The sequence below is a fragment of the Miniopterus natalensis genome, chromosome 13 (assembly GCF_054644295.1).
Source record: "Miniopterus natalensis isolate mMinNat1 chromosome 13, mMinNat1.hap1, whole genome shotgun sequence".
Classification (NCBI taxonomy): Eukaryota; Metazoa; Chordata; class Mammalia; order Chiroptera; family Miniopteridae; genus Miniopterus; species Miniopterus natalensis.
The window spans coordinates 40,733,444-40,741,300 of record NC_142093.1 but is presented as its reverse complement, the minus strand read 5'-3'; positions in this window follow the sequence as shown (position 1 = coordinate 40,741,300).

Sequence of the window (7,857 nt, the reverse complement as noted above, 5' to 3'; positions counted from 1 at the left end):
GGCTCAGCCACGGCCACCGAGGCGACTCGCACCCGGGCCGCCGGCCTCAGCCCGCGCGTCTGCTTCCCTCGCGGTCCCTGGTCGTGGGGGTCGGGCGCAGGCCGCCCGGGCGAGGCCGGGGCCTCGAGCACATTGTCTTAAATTGGAGCTGGCCGAGCAGTCGGCTGCGTCCCCAAGAAGACGCACCGGCAGACCGAGTCTGGCCTCCCGACTGTCACCGCAAACCCACGACCGCAGAACAGCGACGACTCTGCTCTGGCCATGTCCCGTTTCGTGCAATAATTCCTGGGGGGTGAGAGGGCTGTTGGCAAGGGAGACCCAGGACTCTGCAAACTTTTTCCCAGGCCTTCCAGGCCGCGGGAAAACGCCGCACCAAGGCCTAGGAGGGCGCTGGAGGAGGTGGGGAGGCTGAGGCCCGGACCTCGCCAAGCACAGTGCGAGGTGGGGACCGCAGCGCTCCCCACCTCCTGGCCGCCGTCGGGGTCAGTCAGAGCGGCTGGGCCGCCGCCCGGGTGCGCAGATCCGCGCCGGGTCTCCGGGCGCCCCGAGGCCAGGGGGCCGCGTGCCGCGCGAATCTGCGGGGACTCCAGGCCGGGTCTTAGGAGTGGCCGTCGGAGCGCCCGGAGCCCTAGTCCCGAAGAGCGCTCCGGGCGCCTCGGTCGCCACAAAGCGGGTTAAAGTCTATTTTCCACTCCACTGCCCCGAAAAGCCCCCGCGCGCCAACGCCGCACCGGCCGGGCCCCCGCGGGCGAGGTGGGGAGGGAGGGGCGAGAGAGGGGGATGTGAGGCCGTCGCACCCCGCAGCCCTTCGAGTCCCGGGAAACCCGGGGCGGAGCCCGCGGAGGCGCCCAGACCGTCTGCGGCAGGAATCCTCGCGGAATCCGTGGCGAGCTCTTGCGTCTCTTTCTGGCCCTCTGTGCCGGTCTTTCGCTCTCGCATTCCTGTCTCGGGCTTTCCATTTCCCCCCTCTCCTGCTTCCCTGCTCCCCTGCTCCCCCACCCCGACTTTCCCCCGTTTCTTCCCCCTTCCCCTTTGCCGCATCCTCAGTTCTGGACAGGGGGATGCTCCCCCAAATGGGCACCAGGACCTCACAGGCCATATCACTAAGAAGGCGAGGGTGCGGAGCTGGGCAGAGGCGCAGAAGACGAGAGTTTCGTTCTCTGTGGAAAGAAACGACAGGGGATCGAGGTCCCCGCAGGGACGCGCGTTGAGCTGGGTAAGCACTGCCGGGGCCTGTGCGCGGAGACAGACCAGGCGCCCGGGGCTGCGAAGGAAAAGGCACTAGTTGCCTTGCGCTCCTAGCCGGAGATGAGCCCCACCTGTCTAGCCGCAGGTCGTCACCTCCTACACCACTGTGAGGCTGGGCATTGACTTCCAACTCCCTAAATTGGACAAGTAGGGGAGCTGGGAATCCACCAGGCCATTCCTAGACTTGCATCTGCGGACCGCCCACAGCTCATTAGTATGGTTCTGGATAAACATGATCCTATTTAATTCGATAGACCTTCAAAGTAACACTTTCCCCTGTTGCGGTGCTTTCCAAATACTTTGACATCCAGCCACCTGTCAAGAACCCCATTTTACAGGTGAAGAAACAGACTACACAAGACCAGCCACTTGAGTCTGTCATGGTCTGGTTTCAGCTGGGACAGCTAGGGGTCTTGCCCCGGCTCAGGTTCTACCCCCATTCCACCCACCCCCATGGCTGCAGGCTCTACCCCCATTCCACCCACCCCCATGGCTGCAGGCGTCCATAGTGGTACCCGTAGGGTGCTGGGGTGCGCTGGATTTTGGGGGTTCTACTTCAACCTCCCTCTCCTTTTCCTTTCCTGGCGCCCCTTCCTCATGTTTCCCTCTCCTGTAGTTTCCTAATTTCCCTCCTTTTCCATCCCTTTGCAGATCTTTATCCCTAACCGGGTTTCCTCTATATCTGTTTTTCTTAGGGCCCCTCCATCTGTGGTCACTTCCCCTGAAGTTGGTTAAGAGAAGAACTTGTCACCTTCAGTGGGGGAGTCTCTAAGCCTGCCACTGTGTTCTGGACCCAGCATCAATGCCCCCACCGGACCCCAATCTCTCTTTCTGGGCCTCCCCCTCCTTGTTCTCTGCCAAGATCACACCGCTTCCTCTACCCCCTTGCCTCCTCTGATTAGGTACACAAATGCCTCCGTCCTCAGGAGCTGACAGCTGCCACCTTAACCAAAACCTGCTGCTCCTTCCCCCATCTCTGTTCCTGACCCCTTCCTCTCTATCTTTCCTGTCCTCCCTCCCAGGCTGCCAGTTCTGTTCCTGACCAGAGGCTGGTCTTGCCGCCCTCCTGCTGGAGCGCCTTACCTTCCCACACATCTGTGGGCAGCTTAACTTTCACCGCACCTGCTCACCTCCTGGACCACGCATCCTGGTTCTGGCCCCTTATCACCTTTTCTCCCTTCCTCCATCTCTATAATACCCTGGGTTCAAATCCTGACTCTTCCACTTACTAAAGCTTACACGTCTGTGAAACGCCCAGCATGGTATGGGAGCTCTGCAGGAATTAAATGAGATGCATATGTGGCCGGCAGGATGAATGCCTGACCCCAGAGAGCACTAGGTAAATGTGAGTCTCTGCCTTTTGTCCATGCGGGAAACTTGGGTGTCATCCTTAGATCTTCACTGTCTCGCATCATCTACCTCCAGTCAGTCACCAGGCCTGGTAGTTAAGTACTTCTCAAGTCTGATCTGCTCCCTTTTTGCTTCTTTGCTGGCTAGCTCCATTCCTCACAACTCAGCTCGACAACTCCGCAGGAAGTCCCTTCCACCACCACCAGTCTCCACCCTGTTTACATTCACCTGCAGGATGGAGTTGTCGGGTGTCTGCAGTCTGTCCCCTCACTAGGCTATGATAGCCCCCGTCCCACCCCACCCCCAAGTTGGAAATCTGTGTTGTATATCATGACCCCGCCAGAGCCCAGGCAGAGCCCTCATTCTCACGGAGAGCTTGGTCCAACAACACCCCCAGCAGTCTCCTTCTTACTTTCCATCTCCCGCTTCCCTCCAGCCTACATTCATCTTCATGTGTCCCTGCCCTACAAAGCGTCTTCTGTCCTCATGTTTCCCTCACTCCGTTAACTTCTTCGCTGCCACGCTTCTGGAATGTTTTAGCCTCTCTCCAACTCCCTCATTTCCCCTTGAGTCAATAAGCCTTTGCAGCCTGGCCTCCACACTATCGCATTAGGAAAGCGGCTTGTAAAAGCACCACAACTTGTATCGTGATGTTCTTCCTGCAGCATCCTGTGCTTACGGAGACAATAATAGGCACAACTTTATGGAGCTATTGTGAGATTGAATGAGTTATAATCCCCACTCAAAGGGTTTAGAACATTGTCTAGCACATAGTTAGTCCTTGATAAATGTTAGACATTGTGTTATAGAGTCGTGCTGTATAATGTGGAAGCCCTGCGGCCATGGTGGCTTGAAATGTGGATGGCCCAAATTGAGAGATTCTGTAAATGTTAAATGCACACCTGATGTGGAAGGCTGAGTGCTAAAAACATGTAAAATAGCATTAATATTTTCTGTATTGATTATTTGTTATATAACCTGTATGTTATAATGATAATACAGGAGTGGGCAAAAGAAGGTTAGTAATAATAAATAATACAGTAATAAATAAATAAATAAATAAATAAATAAATAAATAAATAAATAAATAAATAAAACAGTTTTCTGTACTCACAACTGTAAACCTACTTTTGCCCACCCCTGTATTTGGGATATATTGGTGTTAAATAAAATATATTAAGATTATTTTTCTCTGTTTCTTTTCAGTTTTTAAGTGTGGCTACTAGAATACTTAAAATTACATTTGCATTGCATATTATATTTATTTTGGACAGAGTTGGTATAGAAAATACAGGCAATCCAAATGGGTGAGGGACGGTAAATGCATGTGGGGAAGGGAAAACGGAGATTTTGTAATGATCAAATCCTACCACCCAACAACAACCATCATAAAATGTTTGCAGTGTATCCTTTCAGTTCTTTTTCTCTATATATTCCTCCCTTAAAAGAGGGAGGGGTATCATACGGTACACAGTTTTGTAACCCGCTTCTTTGTCTTTATAACCAATCACAAGTATCTTCATGGCTCATCAAATATTCTCTATTGGACATTTATGCTGTTTACAAATTTTCACTATTTTCAACAAAATTTTGACCAATAGTCTTATAGCCATATTGCTTTTCTATATAAATGTCTAGCAGTATAACTTCTAGAAGTATAATTTCCAGATCTGCAAAATTTTAATTATTTTGATGCATATCACCCCTTTGGCCTCCAGAAATATTGTGCCCATTTATTCTCTCACAAGTAGAGTTTAAGGGCTTCTCTTCATCCTCTGAAACATTCATCAGGACTCCGTAGTTCCAAATTCCAGGTAGTGTGGTTTTTTTTAAGTCATAATTATCTGTGGGCTCTTCAGCGTTTGACTATCTTCAACTCCCATTTCTTTTGGAAATTCTCTCTTCCTTTCATTTTCCTAACAAGGTACTTGCCTGGATCTGCTCCTTCATGGGCTTCTCTTTCTCTTAACTGTGGGCATCCACTAGCTGTCCTTGGCTATCTTATCTGTCGATCATTGCTCACTTCAATAGCTTCAACCAATACCTTGATGCAGACTTGGTATATTTTCCCCAGATCAAGTCACTGATTTTTCAAATGCTTGTAAGATGTCTTCATGAGGTTCCCACAGGCTCCTTAGACACTCTCTATACCCCAAACCTGAGCTCAACATCTTCTTCACCAAATCTGTTTCTCTCCTTGGCTCTATCTCTTCTGATAATGGGCCTACCTTCTGTTCCAGGACGCCCAGCCTCAGCAGCTAAGAGGTGTCTGTGATATCTTCCCCTCAGTCACTGCCCTGCATGTCCAATTGGTCTTTGCATCCATTTCTTTCTGTTCCCCTTGCCACTGGCCTGCTTCAGGCTCTTGTTACCTTTCCCTGGTGATTCTCTTAGGACCACCATTTGTGGTCTCTCCTTGTTACAATTCATCTCACACGTGGCTAGCAGATTTCTACAACACAACTCTATCCTGCTAAAATATTTCGACACAACTGTGGAACCCAGAGCAGTTTCTTTTTCTCTCTGTGACTCAGTTTTTCATCTGCATCCTGGAGATAATAATAGTAATGGAGAGTTGTTGAGAGAATTAAAATGAGGTAATTCATGTATAGCTCTTAGCACATAGTAAGCATTCAATAAGCATGAACTATTAGTGTCATCATTTCCATTACAGTTCAAACACCTTAGCTTGGCATTCGAGGCCCTCCATGAGCAAGTCCCTACCTTCCTAGCCTCATGCTCTATGGGTAGCCTGCACTGCAGCAGCATCTAGGGGCTCCTTGCTCTCTGTGCCTCTCTGTGCCTGCCTTATACTTCTCCCTCCAACCCTGCTTGAAAATGTTGGTACAGATCATGTGTCAGTCCAACTTCTGAGAGAAGATTGTCAAAAGTACATGGAATCAACTATATATAGAATAACAACTTCATTTACTTTGTTATTGCTGTGTTCCTAATAACCAGTATAGTTTTCTGCCATATAATAGATGTTCATTAAAGATTTGTTGACTGAACATCTCACATTGATGTTTCTTCCCCCGCTCCACTCTCTAAAAATCAATGGAAAAAATATCCTCGGGTGAGGGTTAAATATATATAAAGACTGTTGGTTGCAAGACAGTGTAGAAATGTATATTTTCATCACAATAGAACATAAAGAAGAGACTGTGTATGCCCTGTGAGATTTGCCATGAAAAGAGTTGGACACAGGCTTCATCTTGGAAGATTTCTTCTGCAGAGCCTCTAACTGAGGGGAAAAGAAACCCAGACATTTTGAACTTGCCCAGTAATTGGCTAAAATTTTGGGTGAGGAGTACTACAGATTAAAAATTTCCAGTGATTTTTAAAATTTTATTTTTCAATTACAGTTTATATTCAATATTATTTTGTATTAGTTTCAGGTGTATAGCACAGTGGTTAGACAATCATATACTTTACCAAGTGATCCCCCTGATATTTCCAGTACCCACCTGGCACTATACATAGTTATTACAAATTATTGATTATATTCCCGATGCTGTACTTTACATCCCTATAACTATTTTGTAACTACCAATCTGTATTTGTTAACCCCTTCACCCTTTTCATCCAGCCCCCAACCCCCATCCCTTTGACAACCATCATTCTGTTCTCTGTATCTATGAGTCTGTTTCTATTTTGTTTGTTCATTTATTTTGTTCTTTAGATTTTACATATAAGTGAAATCATATGGTATTGGTTTGTCTCTCTCAGGCTTATTTCACTCAGCGTAATACCCTCTAGGTCCATCCGTGCTGTTGCAAATGGTAAGATTTCATTTTTTGTGGCCAGCTAATAGTCCATTATTTATATGTACCACTACTTTTTACCCACTTGTCTATTGATGGGTACTTGGGTTGCTTCCATAACTTGGCTATTGTAAATAACGCTGCAGTGAACATAGGGGTGCATATAGTCTTTCAAATTAGTGTTTGGGGCTTTGGATATATACCCAGAAGTGGAATTGCTGGGTCATAGGCAGTTCCATTTTTAATTTTTTGAGGACCCTCCATACTGTTTTTCACAGTGGCAGCACCAATCTGCAGTCCCACCAACAGTGCACCAGGGTTCCCTTTTCTCCACACCCTCGCCAACACTTGTTGTTTGTTGATTTTCTGATGATAGCCATTTTAACAGATGTGAGGTAATATCTCAGTATAGTTTTAATTTGACTTTCTCTAATGATTAGTGACCTTGAGCATCTTTTCATATGTCTATTGGCCTTCTGTATGTCCTCTTCAGAGAAGTGTCTATTCAGGTCCTCTTCCCACTTTTTAATTGGATTGTTTGTTTGTTTTGGTGTTGTATGAGTTCTTTATAAATTTTGGATATTAACCCCTCATTGGATGTATCACTGGCAAATATCTTCATCCATTCAGTAGGTTGTGTTTTGTTTTGTTGATGGTTTCCTTTGCTGTGCAAAGTCTTTTTAGTTGGATGTAGTCCCATTTGTTTACTTAATTATTTTTTGTTTTCCTTGCCCTAGGAGACATGTCAGGGAAAATATTGCTAAGAGAAATGTCAAAGATTTTACTGTCTATATTTCTTCTAGGAATTTTATGGCTTCAAGTCTTACATTTAAGTTTTTAGTCCATTTTTAGTTTATTCTTGTATATGATGTTAAGAAAGTGGTCTAGTTTCTTTTTTTTTTTTTTTTTTTTTTGCATGTATTTGTCCAATTTTTCCAACACCATTTATTGAATAGACTGTCTTTACCCCATTTATGTTCTTGCCTCCTTTGTCAAATATTAATTGACCATATAGGCCTGGGCTTATTTCTAGGCTCACTGTTCTCTTCCATTGATCTATATGTGTTTTTATGGTAATATCATGCTGTTTTGATTACTACAGACTTGTTCTTTTTTAAAATTTTCTTTTTATTGATTTCAAAGAGAGGAATGGAGAGGGAGAGAGAGTTAGAAACATCAGTGATGTCATTGATTGGCTGCCTCCTGCACGTCCCCTACTGGGGATAGAGGTCACAAGGTGGATATGTGCCCTGACCTGGAATTGAACTGAGACCTCCTAGTTCATAGGCTGACACTCAACCACTGAGCCACACTGACCGGGCTATAGACTTATTTTTTTTCTTCTCTTTTTTTTTTCTTTTTTTAAATTTATTGTTGAAAGTATTACACATATCCCATTCCCCCCCCCCCCCATTGACCTCCTCCACCTCACTCCCATACCCTCCCCAGGCATTCACCCCATTATTGTCTATGTCCATGGCTTATGCATAGATTC